Source organism: Panthera pardus, unplaced genomic scaffold (genome assembly GCF_024362965.1).
Source record: "Panthera pardus isolate Hobbes unplaced genomic scaffold, ASM2436296v1 HiC_scaffold_8, whole genome shotgun sequence".
NCBI classification, from domain to species: domain Eukaryota; kingdom Metazoa; phylum Chordata; class Mammalia; order Carnivora; family Felidae; genus Panthera; species Panthera pardus.
The window spans coordinates 32,216,095-32,230,590 of NW_026527013.1; the positions used below are offsets into that span (position 1 = coordinate 32,216,095).

Genomic DNA, 14,496 nt, shown 5'->3' on the forward strand with positions numbered 1-14,496 from the left:
CAGAAGACCATACTTTTGCTACTGTTCAGGCTTTAGAGCCTGAAATGAATCCCACTGATCTTCACTGGAGAGTCTGTGGACCTCAAATCCTTATTTCATTCCCTCTAACACCCTATAGAAGAGGCCATGATACCTGGGTTCAACTGATCGGGTTGGCCATCATAACCTGGCCATCATATCTGGGTTCAACTACAAATGATTCAGAAGTAACTGGACTTCTAGCTCAGATCCAAACCACTTTTAAACTGAAGTCCAATCAAAAAGCAATACAGTGGGTGCAAATACAATGTCACCATCTTGTGAAAGAGCACATTCAACATAAACAGGTGTTATATATGTGCGAGCATGGAACCTGATAACTCTTACAGCATTTTGAGATGCACCAGGACGCTGTATGCCCCCAGAACCTTGACATTCTCCTGTCCTACTTTGTTTCACGCTTTCTTTCATTGTTGTTGCTTGGTATACTCTGTAGACTTTCAACTATCTGAGGGCAAGGAGCAGATCAGTCTCTCTTATCACGGTATCCCCTTGGTGGTGTGCAACAGGCACTTAATAAATATTTCTTAAATGAATGAATTAACTATTTCTGCAAAATTATTTCCAGCTTTCAGAGCCACTGTTTCTCTTCATTAACGAAAGTCATTCTTTCATACACAGTGCGCGCGCGCGCGCACACACACACACACACACACACACACACACACACACCTGGGAATGACTGACATAATCTCTGGTTTTTTATGGTATCATTACTCGTGAGAGGCAAGTCTTGCTTTAATTAGAATCTTATCGTGATTTCTTTTTTCCGGAGTAGAAATTTTCAGAGCTAGACTCTCCCCTATGGCAACTTCAGGATCACGAACGTGACAAGAGACCAATGCTGTGGCAATTTCCATATTCTTTTTGTATCCTAAAAACAGGGTCATTACAGTTACCTGCCTTGTAGGGATGGTGTGACAGTGAATTGACCAATGAAAGTCTTGGCTTATTGGCTGGCATAGAGTAAGTGATCTCTGTTCAAATCGGTGGCCTCACTGATTAACTGATAACCCTTCTGCTAGTTAGAAAGAGTGATTTCTGATTCAGTTAGACAGAAAACAGTCGTGGTAACCTAGCACGCCTTTCCCTGTTAACTGCCCTTCACCGGGTCATAAGCCTTTCTCCTCCTGGGAAAGAAAATCAGTCACACGTGTGCTATAATATTTCTTTGACTATGTATTTTTTTTCACACTTATCCTTGCTGTTAGCCCCCTTGCTCTTTTAAAATTATTTTCATTTTTGGGGTGCGTGGGTGGCTCATTCGGTTGAGCGTCCGACCTGGCCTCAGGTCATGATCTCACAGTTCATGGGTTCAGGTCCCATGTCAGGCTCTGTGCTGACAGCTTGGAGCCGGGAGCCTCTCACAGATTCTGTGTCTCCCTCTCTCTCTCTGCCCCGTCCCCTGCTTGCACTCTGTCTCTCTACATCTGAAAAAAATTTTTTTTTTAAGTTTAAAATTATTTTCATTTTTTAAAACAGCTTACTCTCTCTTTCTCATACTCCGCTTAAAATTAGCAGTTCTAGCATATAAGTCCGATTTAACATTTTTTTGAACCCTGGGCCTTGTGTTTTTCTGGCAGAATGCTGACATAATCAAAACATAATTTTCCCTCTAAACATCGAAAAAAACCTGTTTTTCTGTGGCAAGCGATTTTTACACATGCAAAAAAGTAATTTCCTCTGCAGATAATGCTTAATGTCCTGTCTGTCCTAATGTTATTTATTATAATAAGGGTAAACCTTACCAATTGCTTTCTATGTCTAGGTACGGTAGGTACTACTGTATTCAGTTCTCCCGACAACCCAATGAAACAGGAAGGCCGTTAGGCCCCCTTTTCTGAGGAGGAAATGAAGGCACAGAGGGGATACGTAACTTACCCAAGGTTGCACAGCTAGTGAGTAGCTGAGTAGAGATTTAAAGCCAGGCTTTCTGATCTCAAGGCCTGAACTCTTAAACCATGCCATGATACTGACTGTCATATGTATTTATGATCTAGTAAGCTTAATGCAGGATACATTTTTATGCTTAGAAATACATTCTGAAGGAGTGGAAATATTGACATTAGTAGAAATTCAGATATCAGGCCAATTAGGGAAGGAGGCCAATGGGGGTCTGGTTCAGGGAGTCAGAAGTGATGAAATTCTGAACATCAAGCCAAAGCGATATTGAGGAGAAGATCTTTCCAGTACCCTCAACCACTCATTCATCTAAATGCAAGACTGGCCCATGACAGCTCTAGTCTTCTTCAATAGTCTTGCTGCTACAACCACTTTTGTAAACTCCGGTGACCCTCAGTTTAGCCCTGCATCTTAGTGTTCAGGCTGCGCCCTGGTTCTTGCTATAAAAACATTGTACAGCCAAGCTTACCTTGGAATTTTACAAGTGGGATAGGATTTGAATTCCCCATGATGAGTTTCTGCGGGGGCCCAGTACAAAGGTTTTCCAAGAACTTTTCAAAATATCTCAGCTACTGTGACCACCAAAGACAATGGAGAGAGGCTGGGCGGAGGGGAAGCAGGGAGGAATACCTTCATTTTCCCAATTAATGTGCGAAAACCTAAACGTGTCCCATGTCCCAGCCTGACCTGGCATGGAGATTATGTGACATCAGATGGATGCCAGTTGTAAGTGGCATATTCACCATGCACTGCCCTTGTATTCCTTGGCACCAATAACACAAAATAGGTTGCTTCCTGAAATGTAAGCCTAGCAATTAGTGCCTTGTCGCGTCCCTATCAGATGTTGGCAAAATAACTGCCTTTGCACTTTTCTTTTGCCCCACTCAAAAACAGTACCTATCAGTGGCAGTCACGGCAAGCATAACTGGAATAAGCTTCAGCTACTGTTGGGCTCTGTGCAAGAGGTACGGTTACAAGAAGTGGGGGTTTGGAGGTAGAATTTTCTTTTGGGCAATCTTCTCACAGTGACATTGGTGCCTGAATTCTAGTTAGAGCAGGCCACACAAAATCACCTGCATATCCTTTCTTTTCTTTTTTTAATGTTTGTTTATTTTTGAGAGATAGAGAGCACAAGTGGGGGAGGGGCAGAGAGAGAGGAAGACACAGAATCTGAAGCAGGTTCTAGGCTCTGAGCCGTCAGCACAGAGCCTGACGCAGGGCTCGAACTCACGGACTGAGAGATCATGACCTGGGTCGAAGTCAGATGCTTAAATGACTGAGCCACCCAGGGGTCCCTGCATATACGTTTTAAATCAACACTTCATACGGTAGATTATTCAGTTCATTAATTATGAAAGCAAATCTGTACCTCACAAAATTCATATTTGCTCTAAGGTACCTTTTCTGGCAAAACGGAGGTCGTAGTAGAGAAAGGACTCCCTGAGCAGTGACTTTGGTCTGTAGGTCCCGGTGTGGCAGAGGTCCTAGAAATAGAAAAAGGGACAATTCAAGACCGTCCCCTCCCCACCTTACCAGTCAGGTGAGAAGGGAAAGGCACAGTCAAGAGACCACAAGTGCCATGAAGTATTAGACAATGATCGAAGAGGACGGAAGAACTGGGTGTTGTAGCACATAAACATGTCCAAGGTGTTTTATGAAGCAAGTTACAGAATTGTTTGTCTAATTGGGTCCTAGAATGGTAAAAAGAAAAAAATAACAAAATCTCAGCCGGTACTAAAACAGGGTATGCATAGAAAAAAAAAATCTAGAAAGGTGGCTATACATCAAAGCATGGCCACAGGGCTGTGCTTTCTGGGACTGGGGATTATGGAAATCTTTCATACTTTCTACATTTCTGATACCCATCTCCATATTTTTAATAATCTTTACAACAAGAATATATGTTTCTTGATGAGAAAAGTTGATTTTTTTAAAGTAAAAAAGATAATATATAAAGAAAATATGGTTTCACCATCCTTAGAGAAATTTTTCTCATGAATTATGCATGACTTCAGCTTTTTCTCTACCATTCAGTATGTGTTTCATTATTTGAAAATAACCTCATATATATTATGTATATATGAACAAGCACTAGGAAGAGATTTATGATAGGCAAGTCAGGCTTTAGAGAGAAGACTGTGACTTAGGAATATAAGCATTTCAGGGGCGCCTGGGTGGCTCAGTCAGTTAAGCGTCCGACTTGGGCTCAGGTCATGATCTCGTGCTCTGTGAGTTCAAGCTCCACGTTAGGCTCTGTGCTGACAGCTCAGAGCCTGGAGCCTGCTTCGGATTTTATGTCTCCCTCCCTCTCTGCCCCTCCCCTGCTCACGCTCTGTCTCTGTCTCTCAAAAATAAGATACGACATTAAAAAAATTGAATACAAATAAAGAAAAGAAATACAAGCATCTGATACACAGTAACTGTGCATTTAAAATGTGAATGCAGAATAACAGCTGAGTAACAGGACAAAAGTAAAAGCGTTCTCAGCCCCTCACTGTACAAAGTGAGAAGCCATTTGTTCATTCATTCAGTACATATTCTTGACTGTCTGCTATATGCCATGTACTTTGCAGATAGCATTGGAGTTCACACTCTAGTGGGAAAGACAAACACAAAATGAGTGAAGAGATGAACAGGTATATAATTCAACATTGTTCTAAGTATTTCGGAGGAGATTAAAAGGGTGAACAGAGAAGTGGTAGGTAAACTGAGATCTGGTGAATAAGAAGGAGCCCGCCCCCTAAGGAATGGAAAGAAAAAATATCCGTGGCAGAGAGAACAACAGGGCAGGGTCTGGGATAGGAAATTGGTGGGAGTGTTTCTGAACCCAAAGGACGCCTTGTGGCTGGAGTTCTGTGAACAGAGATGGTTTCCAGGGGGTGGGGGGCAGGGAGGGAGCCAGGAGCCAGGTGATAGAGGGCCTTGGGGTGCATTTGATTCTGGGTGCAAGGGAAGCCATGGAAATGGTTTAGGCAGGGGGATTACCAGATGCTCTTGTTGTTTTGAAAAGATCCCTCTGGCAGCTTTGTTTAGGGTCGAGGAGGGGTATTGTGTTGTTCCTGAGGGGCATCATGGCTTGAACTGGGGTGGTGTTAGTGGAGGTGGCAGGATTTAGACACGTGCAGAGTGTATTTTGAAGGTTAGTTCAACATGACATGGTTCTGAAGGATGTTACAGCAGGGATGAGAGAGGAGGGACATCAGGAATGAGTCCCATAGTTATTATTTTTTTTCCTGTTGTTTTTTAAATTTGTCTTATTTTTTAAAATTTAATGTTTTTAATTTACATCAAGTCCCATAGTTCTGACTGCAGCCATTGCTATCTTTTATGTACACAAATAACAACCAGACAGAGAATATACAGGAATAGAAGCCACACATACAATAGCAACAAAATCACTGGGAAGAAATAACGAGAAATCTGTACTGCCTATGTGAACAATATTTTAAAAACACTAATGAAGTCCTCAGAGGAGATATGAGTATACGGAAAGACAGCCAATTCTCAGGATGCCTGACTATCACAGAGGTGCCCATCCATTCTCCCTGAGACAGTTTACAAATGATTAGAACCCCAGTACAAATACCCACAATTTGTTTCTGTTATTTTTTGTTTTGTTGGAATGAGATAAATTGAGCCAAAGTATATTTGGGAAGATAAACAAAAAAGAGCAGCTCAGAAAACACTGGATCTCCACGTTGGTAGTATTAATACTAGATGTTAATATATAATATAAAGTCTCAATAAGTAAATAGTGGGATGTTGATCTGTGAATTAGGAGAACATTCAATGGAAGAGACTAGAAAAATCTAGAAACAGGGCTAACTGTGAGAATTTAGTTTCTGAAACAGACGACGTTAGAAACTTTCTGGGAAAAGATGGTTCGCAACACAATGAAAGAATGACGTGGTGGCCATGTGGTTTCAAAACAAACTAACTAAAAATAGTTCAGTTGAATCTTATCTCACACTTTCAATACATGCTTGATCCATATTGAATAAATCAAGAGTTGAATATAAGAATTAAATCAAGACAGATTTAGAAGAAAATAGGAGGAAATACTTGGTATCTGTGGCATAAGGAAGGATTCCTAATCATGATTCAGAAATCTACAAGCCACATGAGAAAAAAAGTTGAGGCATTTAACTTCTTTACAAAACAAAAACAAATTCTGCGTGAGAAGAAACATCCTAATCCAAATCCAAAAGTCAAATAACTGACAGACTGAGAAATGATATTTTCAGCTCAAAACACAGAGATCTTTCCTTCAAGCCAAAAGAAAAATCTACAAAACCTATCAATTGATATCTTACGAGAAAAGAAATGCAAATGATGTGTACCTGTAAAAAGATACTCGGTTTTACACATAATAAAAAAAATTCAAATTAAAACTATGCTAATACTAGTTTTTGTAGCTATCACGTAAAATCTTGATAAATACGGTGCTTTTTTGTGTGTGCCTGTGTGTGTGTGTGTGAAAAACACTGGGGATCTATTCTTAGTCTGCTAAGGCTGCATTGGGTCCTCCAGAAAAGCTGATCCAGAAGGGGTGTGTGTGTGTGTGTGTGTGTGTGTGTGTGTGTGTGTGTGTGTATACGTTTGTGTTTATTATATACATATTAACACTATATACCTATTAGTATCTATATTTCTTATAGGGAATTTATTATATGGAATTGGCTTATGTGATTATGGAGGCTGTCAGGTCCCCAGACCTGCGGAGTGAGTTCAGTGCAAGCTAGGAGAGGTGATGGGTTACTTCTAGTCCAAGTCTAAAGGCCTGAGAACCAAGAGTCAATGGTTTAGTTCCATTGGAAGGCCAGCAGCCTCAAGCCCCAAGAGGAGCCTGTGTTTCAGTTAGAGTCTGAAGGCACAAGTAGATGTCCCAGTTGGATGGCAGTTAGGCAGGAAGAATTCTCTCTTACTTGAGGAAGGGTCAGCCTTTTTGTTCCATTCAAACAAAAGAGACGGATGGATGAGGCCCACTCTTATCCTGGAGGGCAAGCTGCTTTACTCAGTGTACCAATTTAAACATTAATCTCATCCTAAAACACCCTCACAGAAACACCCAGAATAACAGTGCCTGATCAAATATCTCGCCACCCTGTGTGCGACGCATAAAATTAAACCTCACAGGCTGCGATAACAAAATACCACAGGCTTGGGGGGCTTAAGCAGCAGAAGTGTATTTCCTGACAGGTTTGGAGGCTGGAAGTGCAAGATTCAGGTGCTGGCAGGGTTATTTTCCGGTGAGACTTCCCTCCTTGGCTTGCAGATGGCCACCTTCTTGCTATGTTCTCACCTGGCCTTTCCTGTATGCTCATGCACTCCTGGTGTCTCTTCCTCCTCTTCTAAGGGAAAAGGACACCTCTCTTAATTGGATTTGGGCCCCACGCTTATCTCATTTAACTTTACCTCCTAAAAGGCGCTGTCTCTAAATATAGCCACATTGTGGGTCAGGACTTCATCAATATGAATTTGGGGTGGGGGCATATTCAGTCTATAATTGGAGATGAGGGCAGGAGGGAGACTTTCATTGTTTGCTTTTTGGCACCTTCTGGGTTTTAAGCTACGTGAGCATGTTACCTATTTTCAAAAAGTTAAAGAGTGATTTCCACATTTCTGCCTCCAGCAACTTGGAGGAAAAGGGTGTCATTCACTAAGATGGAGAAGGCTTCGGGAAAGTGGGAGTGGGGTCAGGAGCACTGGGCATGCTGGTGAGGCACTCTAGTGGAACGTCCCCTAGGCAGGTGGTGTTCAGGAGTTTAGGTGGGAGATGAGAAAAAAGCAAGTCTTCTACATGTTTCCAAAATCAGGGAAATGCACGGGCTCACCCAGGGCAGTGGTTCTCAAAATCTGGTTAATATAATTTAGAATCATCTAGAGGGCTTGCTAAAACAGCTGCCTCCAGTTTCTGATTCTGTAGTTCTTCAGTCAGACCCAAGAACTTAGACTTCTTCTTTTTTAATTAGTAAATATTTATTTATTGTGGGGAGAGTGCAAGCAGGGTCGGGGGGGACAGTGGATCCAAGATGGGCTCTGTGCTGACAGGTTGACAGCAGTGAGCCCAACATGGGGCTCAAACTCACAAACGGCGAGATCACGACCTGAACTGCAGTCGAACGCTCAACCGACTGAGGCACCCAGGGGCCCCTAGAACTTACACTTCTAACAAATCCAGGGGATGCTGGTACTACTGACTGGAGTCTCCACTTGGACAACCACTAGCCCAGGGCAGTGATTTTCCATTCTAACCTCATATTGGTATCAGATGGAAAGCCAGGAGAAAAAACACAATTACCTGGGACCCACTCCACTGCAGGCCAATTAAGTCAGAACCTCTGGAAAGTGGGCATGGACACCGGTAAATTTTAAAAGCTCCCCTTTCTGGGGCACCTGGGTGGTTCAGCTGGGTAAGCATGTGACTTCGGCTCAGGTCATGATCTCGCAGTCCATGAGTTCGAGCCCGGTGTTGGGCTCTGTGCTGACAGCTGAGAGCCTAGAGCCTGCTTCGGAATCTATGACTCCCTCTTTCTCTGCCCCTCCCTCACTCATGCCCTGTCTCTCTCTGTCTCTCAAAAAAAAAAAAAAAGTTAAAAAAATTTAACAGCTCCCCTTTTGATTCTGATATGCAGCCAGGGAAGAGAGCTGCTGACCAGAGAAAGAGACTCTGGAGAAACCAGAGAAAGCCAAGAATAAGGACCTAGGATTCTACCTTTTAAATGGCTGGTAGGCAGAGAAGAGCCAACCAAAACATAGCGAAGTAAAGAGATGAAATGGCAGGACCTCCACTTGCGTTGTGGAAGGCAGTTACTAGCTAGCAGGCTCTGTGATGGGTTCTGGCGATAGATACAGTTAAGCCCTACCCAGCCTTCAGGGAGCCTCCTTACCATTAAGGACCCAAAAAACACGGCCTTACAGAAGCAATGGCATGATCTATTCCCTTCCTGATGTGTTCCCTGGAGAAACACTTGCTCCCTTACATAAGAATGCATGTCAAAGATGTTCATGACAGTGTTGCTTGTAATGGTGAAAAACGAGACCACGTGTCCTCAGAAGGATGGCCACATTATAGAAAATGGCATGTTCATATGGCAGAATATTGACAAAGGAGTGAACCAGGAGACCTCCATTGGCAAGATCTAAAAAAACATCGTTGGAAGGACAAAGCAAGTTGCAGCATGATGTGCGTGTGCTTTAGGTGAAGAACAGCTCACATAGGTGTTTGTGCATAAAGATCTAAAAAGAGGTCTAGGAAGATGCACTCTAAATTCGTACCTGTGGAACGGGAGAGGGGACACATTTGAGGATGATGGGCAAAGGGATTTGATTTCTAATGCTCTTCATATTTTCAAAGCTTTTGATAAATGCATGTATTTAATTACTGCAATATTGTACTCATTAAATTGTGTTAAAGTCTTTTACAAATGTCGATAATCACCATCAAGTCTGAAGTTAATATATGCATGTTCTAGAATATCTGTCTTTCTGTGAGGTCTTGAAATAACAGTCTCCTGATTTGGGGGGTTAACTGAAAGTCTCTCCTGACCACAAGAAGTATTTCTCCCAGCCCATTTCTTAAACTGAGAAAGGGGCAGAAACTATAACTTAATAGAAAAAAAAAACCCATTGTGTGGCCGTTACTCTATGAATTTTTCTGCAAAACAAACATGTTTGAAATAGCGTTTCAAAGCTATAGACAGCTTCCCCAGAGTCTTGCCTGGCAGACATACTACCGTTACTCAGTCAAGGAGCTGTTGTGGAATGCAACTCTGAAAAGGCAACTGAGATTTTTATTCTGCAAGCTTCTGTCTCTTATGTAGTGAGTAAATGATGCTAGGAGGTCCCATGGATGAACATGCAGGAATCCACTGGAACACGCTTTAGCCTGACCATCCCTATGACTTTCTAGATAAATGGATGCCTTTGAGGTACTGTGCCGTTTTCCTGAAAAGCAGTGACTTTTGAATCCTCAGATGTTTATTTTCAGAGGCAAAAGTTACGGAAGTTCTAGGAGACCAAGGTCTTGTCTGTATCATCGCCGTCACTTGCCCAGTACCTAGCATAGTGCCTAACTATGGTAGATGCTTAGTAAATATTTGCGGACACACACAAAATTAAAAATAACACCATGGATGAATTCTATATTATGTCGAGCGAAAGAAACCAGACGCAGAAAACTGAATCCTACATTTTCCATTTATAATGATGTTAAAAAATAGACAAAATTAATTGATGGCGATTGAAAATGGTCACTTTGGGGGGACAGTGATTTTGAAGGACACAATGGGGGCTTCTGGGATGCTGGTCACATTCTTTTGCTTGATCTTGGCGGTGGTTACAGGGATGTGTTTACTCCGTGAAGCTTCATTAAGCTATATAATTATGATTTGCACACCGTGCTGTTTGCACGTTAATTTTTTAAGTTTACTTAAAATAAATGAAAAAAAAAGTTTTTTTAAAAAAAAAAACTCACTGTTAAATAAAGGCACATTAACTGGGGTTTTAAAGTTTTAATCCTTTATGTTGTAGATGATCTCATCTCTGGAAAATTATTTTCCAATACAAAACGTGTTTTCATTTTGTATTTCTGAAGAGATGTGTAACATCACCTCCAGGGCTTAAAGGCTTAGCCTTCCTTGTTCGAAGGCATTTGTTCCTCCTTATCGGAATTCAGCGGATGGTAAAACAGCTGCTGTATGATGAGAAGAAGTTTTGCTGTTGGGTTTTTAGCACCCATTCTTTATCCTGCCCCTACTCTTTTGAAATGTCTAACCCCTTTCACCGATGAGGGAGACTACTGAAAAAAAAAAAACCCAGAAACTTCAGAGATGTGCAGTCTGGGAAAAATATGTGACATTCCCCACTATTTAATAAACACCAGACTCACTAAATTTTCTATTTTTTTTTCTTTTTTCTCCCACATTCCTTTTTCTTGTTTTTCTTCTTGACAATAGCAAAAACATTAAAAAACTCCTTGAACCCAGTAACCCAGAAACTGAACTTGCACACACACACACACGTGTGCACGTACAAAGTGATAGATTTACAAGGTAATTCACAGACACGTGGTCTGTGGTAGCAAAAGCTGAAAAGCAACCTAAATGTCCAGCAAAAGGGGACTTTTAAGGGTATTACATTCAGCAGTAGAAAAGTATGTGACCGTAAAAAAAGAATGAAGAGGCTATGTTCAGAATATAGAGATAAGTGCAAAGTACAGTATATTTAGACTCCTACCATTTGCTAACACATGGGTTCCTTCTGGAAGGGATACACAAGAAACTGTTAACATGGGTTGCCCCCAGAATGGGATGGTGTACGTAGGCAGGACAGTGACTCTCCCTGTACACCCTTGGGTTCCTTTGATATTTAAACTGTATTGTATGTTGTCTAATCAAAAATAAATTTTAAAAAACATGTAAAATAATACTGTTGGGAGTAGTTACTAGAGAGAACCCCGATTTTGCCAAGAATGTAGAACAGTAGCACAATCTTACACCCATACTTGGAAGGGGAAATTGGGATCACCTAACATGAAGTTTGTCAAAACATATTAAAGACTTCCAGATTTTCCTTTGGACTAGATATATCCAGTTGCAGGAATTTGTTTTTTAAGAATATAACTGTTAACTAGAAGACACTGATGAAAGAAATTGAAGAAGACATAAATCAATGGAAAGATATTCCATGCCCATGGACTGGAGGCATTAGCATTGTTAGAATGTCCACACTACCCAAAGCAATCGACAGATTCAACACAATGTCTATCAAAATTCCAATGGTGTTTTCACAGAAATTAAAAAAAAAATCCTAACATCTGTGTGGAATCACAAACAACCCCAAATAGCCAAAGCAATTGGGGGGGCAGGGAAGCAGAAGAACAAACCTGAAGGTATCACACTTCCTGATTTCAAGCTATACTATAAAGCTGTGGTAATCAAGATAGTATGATCCTGGCATAAAAACAGACACAGAGATCAATGGAACAGAATGGAAGGCCCTGAAATAAACCCATGAATATATGGCCAATTAATTTACAATAAAGCAGCCAAGAATATACCATGGGGAAAAGATAGTCTCTTTAATAAATGGTGCTGGGAAAACTGAACAGCCATATGCAAAAGAATGAAACTGGACCCCTATTCTACACCCCCCCACACACAAACTCAAAATGGATGAAGAATATAAGACTTGAAAGCATAAAATTCCTAGAAGAAAACATAGGCAGTAAGCTCCTTGACCTAGGTCTTGGCAATGATTTCTTTTGGATTGGACACCAAACGCAAAGTCAACAAAAGCAAACATAAACAAGTAAACCACATCAAACTAAAAAGCTACTGCACAGCAGAGGATACTGTCAATAACGAACAGGCAACCTTTGGGATGGGAGAAAATATTTGCCAAACGTATAATTAATTAGGGGTTAATATCCAAAATGTATAAAGAACCCATTCAACTCAATGGCAAAAGATAATCTGACTAAAAATGGTTAGAGGATCTAAAAACTTTTTTTTTTTTTTTTTTTTTTTTTTTTTTTACCAAAGAAGACATACAGATGGCCATCAGGTACTTGCAAAAGCGCTCAACATCACTAATCATCAGGGAAATGCAAATCAAAACCACAATGAAATGATCTCTCACACCTCTTAGAATATTTTTTTTTTTTAATCAAAAAGACAATAAATAGGAAATGTTGGAGAGGATATGGAGAAAGACAAACTGTTGGTGGGAATGCAGACTGGTGCAGGTACTATGGAAAACAGTACGGGGATGCCTCAGAAAATGAAAAACAAAACTACCATCTGATCCAGTAATTCCACTTGTGGGTATTTATCCAAAGGAAATGAAACACTAACTCAGAAAGCTACATGCATCCCCATGTTCATTGCAGCTTTACGTATAATAGCTAAGACATGGAAGCAACTCAAGAGTCCGGTGATGGCTGGATGGGTGAATAAAGAATTTGAGATTATCTAGGTCTATCTATCTATCTATCTATAGTGAATGTGTAAATACACACAATGGAATATTATTCATCCATATAAAAGAAGGAAATCTTTGCTATTTGCGACAACATGGATGGACCTTGAGGGCATTACACTAAGTGAAATAAAACAGAAAAAGAAATATAAATATGATATCACTTATAAGTGGAATCTGATGACAACAAACAAACAAACAAACAAAAATACTGAACTCTTAGATACAGAGAATAGACTGGTGGTGGCCAGAGGAGGGGAAAGGAGATTGGGCAAAATGAATAAATGTACAAACTTCCAGTTTTAAAAGACATAAGTCCAGGGGATGTAATATTGTATATTTGAAAGTTGCTAAGAGAGTAGATCTTAAACGTTCTCATCACCAGAACAAAAATTATAACTATGGGGGCACTTGGGTGGCTCAGTCAGTTAAGCGTCCATCCGGCTTCAGCTTGGGTCATGATCTTGAGGTTCATGAGTTCGAGCCCCATGTTGGGCACTGTGCTGACAGCTCAGAGCCTGGAGCCTGCTTCCGATTCTGTGCCTCCCTCTCTCTCTCTCTCTCTCTGCCTCCCCACCTCGCGCTTGGTCTCTCAAAAATAAATAAAGGTTAAAAAATTTTTTAAATTATAACTGTGTGGTGATGGATTTCAACTAGGTTTCACAATATACACAAATAAGGAATTATTATGTTGTACACCTGAAACTAATATAATGTTATATATCAATTATATCTCAACCAAAAAGGTTGTCTGGAGAAAACAATGATACACAAAAAGGCTTAAATACAAGGAATTCCATCCCACTGTTCTTTGTAGTGAAATCGGAAATATTTTAGTAAAAACTGGAAGCTACCTCCCACCACCAAAGAATGTATGTATGAAAGAAAGAATGGTTATAACAGAGCACAATGACAGGCGCCTGGGTGGCTCAGTCAGTTGAGTGTCCAACTTCAGCTCAGGTCATGATCTCACAGTTCGTGGGTTCAAGCCCCATGTCGGGCTCGCTGCTGTCAGCACAGAGCCCACTTCAAATCCTCTGTCCCCCTCTCTCTTTGCCCCTCCTCACCCCCCCCCCATAATAAACAAACATTAAAAAAAATAATGGAGCACAATGAAAGACTAGATTGCAGAAATACTGGGGAAGAAACCTTACGCGTCTGAAAGAGATAATCAGTTTCATATGTTATGGTACAGCTATACATTAAAAATGCTATTTTAGAAGAATAATGACAGAGAAAATTGCTCATGATAGAAAGTGAAAAATAATACAGCATATACAGCATAATACTATTTATTTGTTGCCCAAAACGCACGTGTGTAACTGTATATACGTGTAGGTGTGTACACGTACGTGTAAAACCAAACTTTAACCCTTCCATTCTAGGTGATCGGATGATGGCTATTTTTATTTCCTGTTTCCATTCTTATATGAGTGTTAAGAAGGGACTATATTATGCTTATGTTTTATAGTAGAAAATGCACAACAAAAGACTTAATGAGAACATTTTTCAAAGGTGCTACAGATAAAGCCTGCCAATATAATGTAAGTGAGGTCCAAGATATTCACCTGCTAA

At 40.7% G+C, this 14,496-nt stretch overlaps 1 protein-coding gene across 24 annotated transcripts in view; it reads left to right on the forward strand.

The window, feature by feature from the left end:
- LOC109279056 (uncharacterized) overlaps positions 1–14,496 on the forward strand; it is a 309,036-nt gene that overhangs the window by 9,943 nt on the left and 284,597 nt on the right. The gene's annotated exons all lie outside the window — the stretch shown is intronic.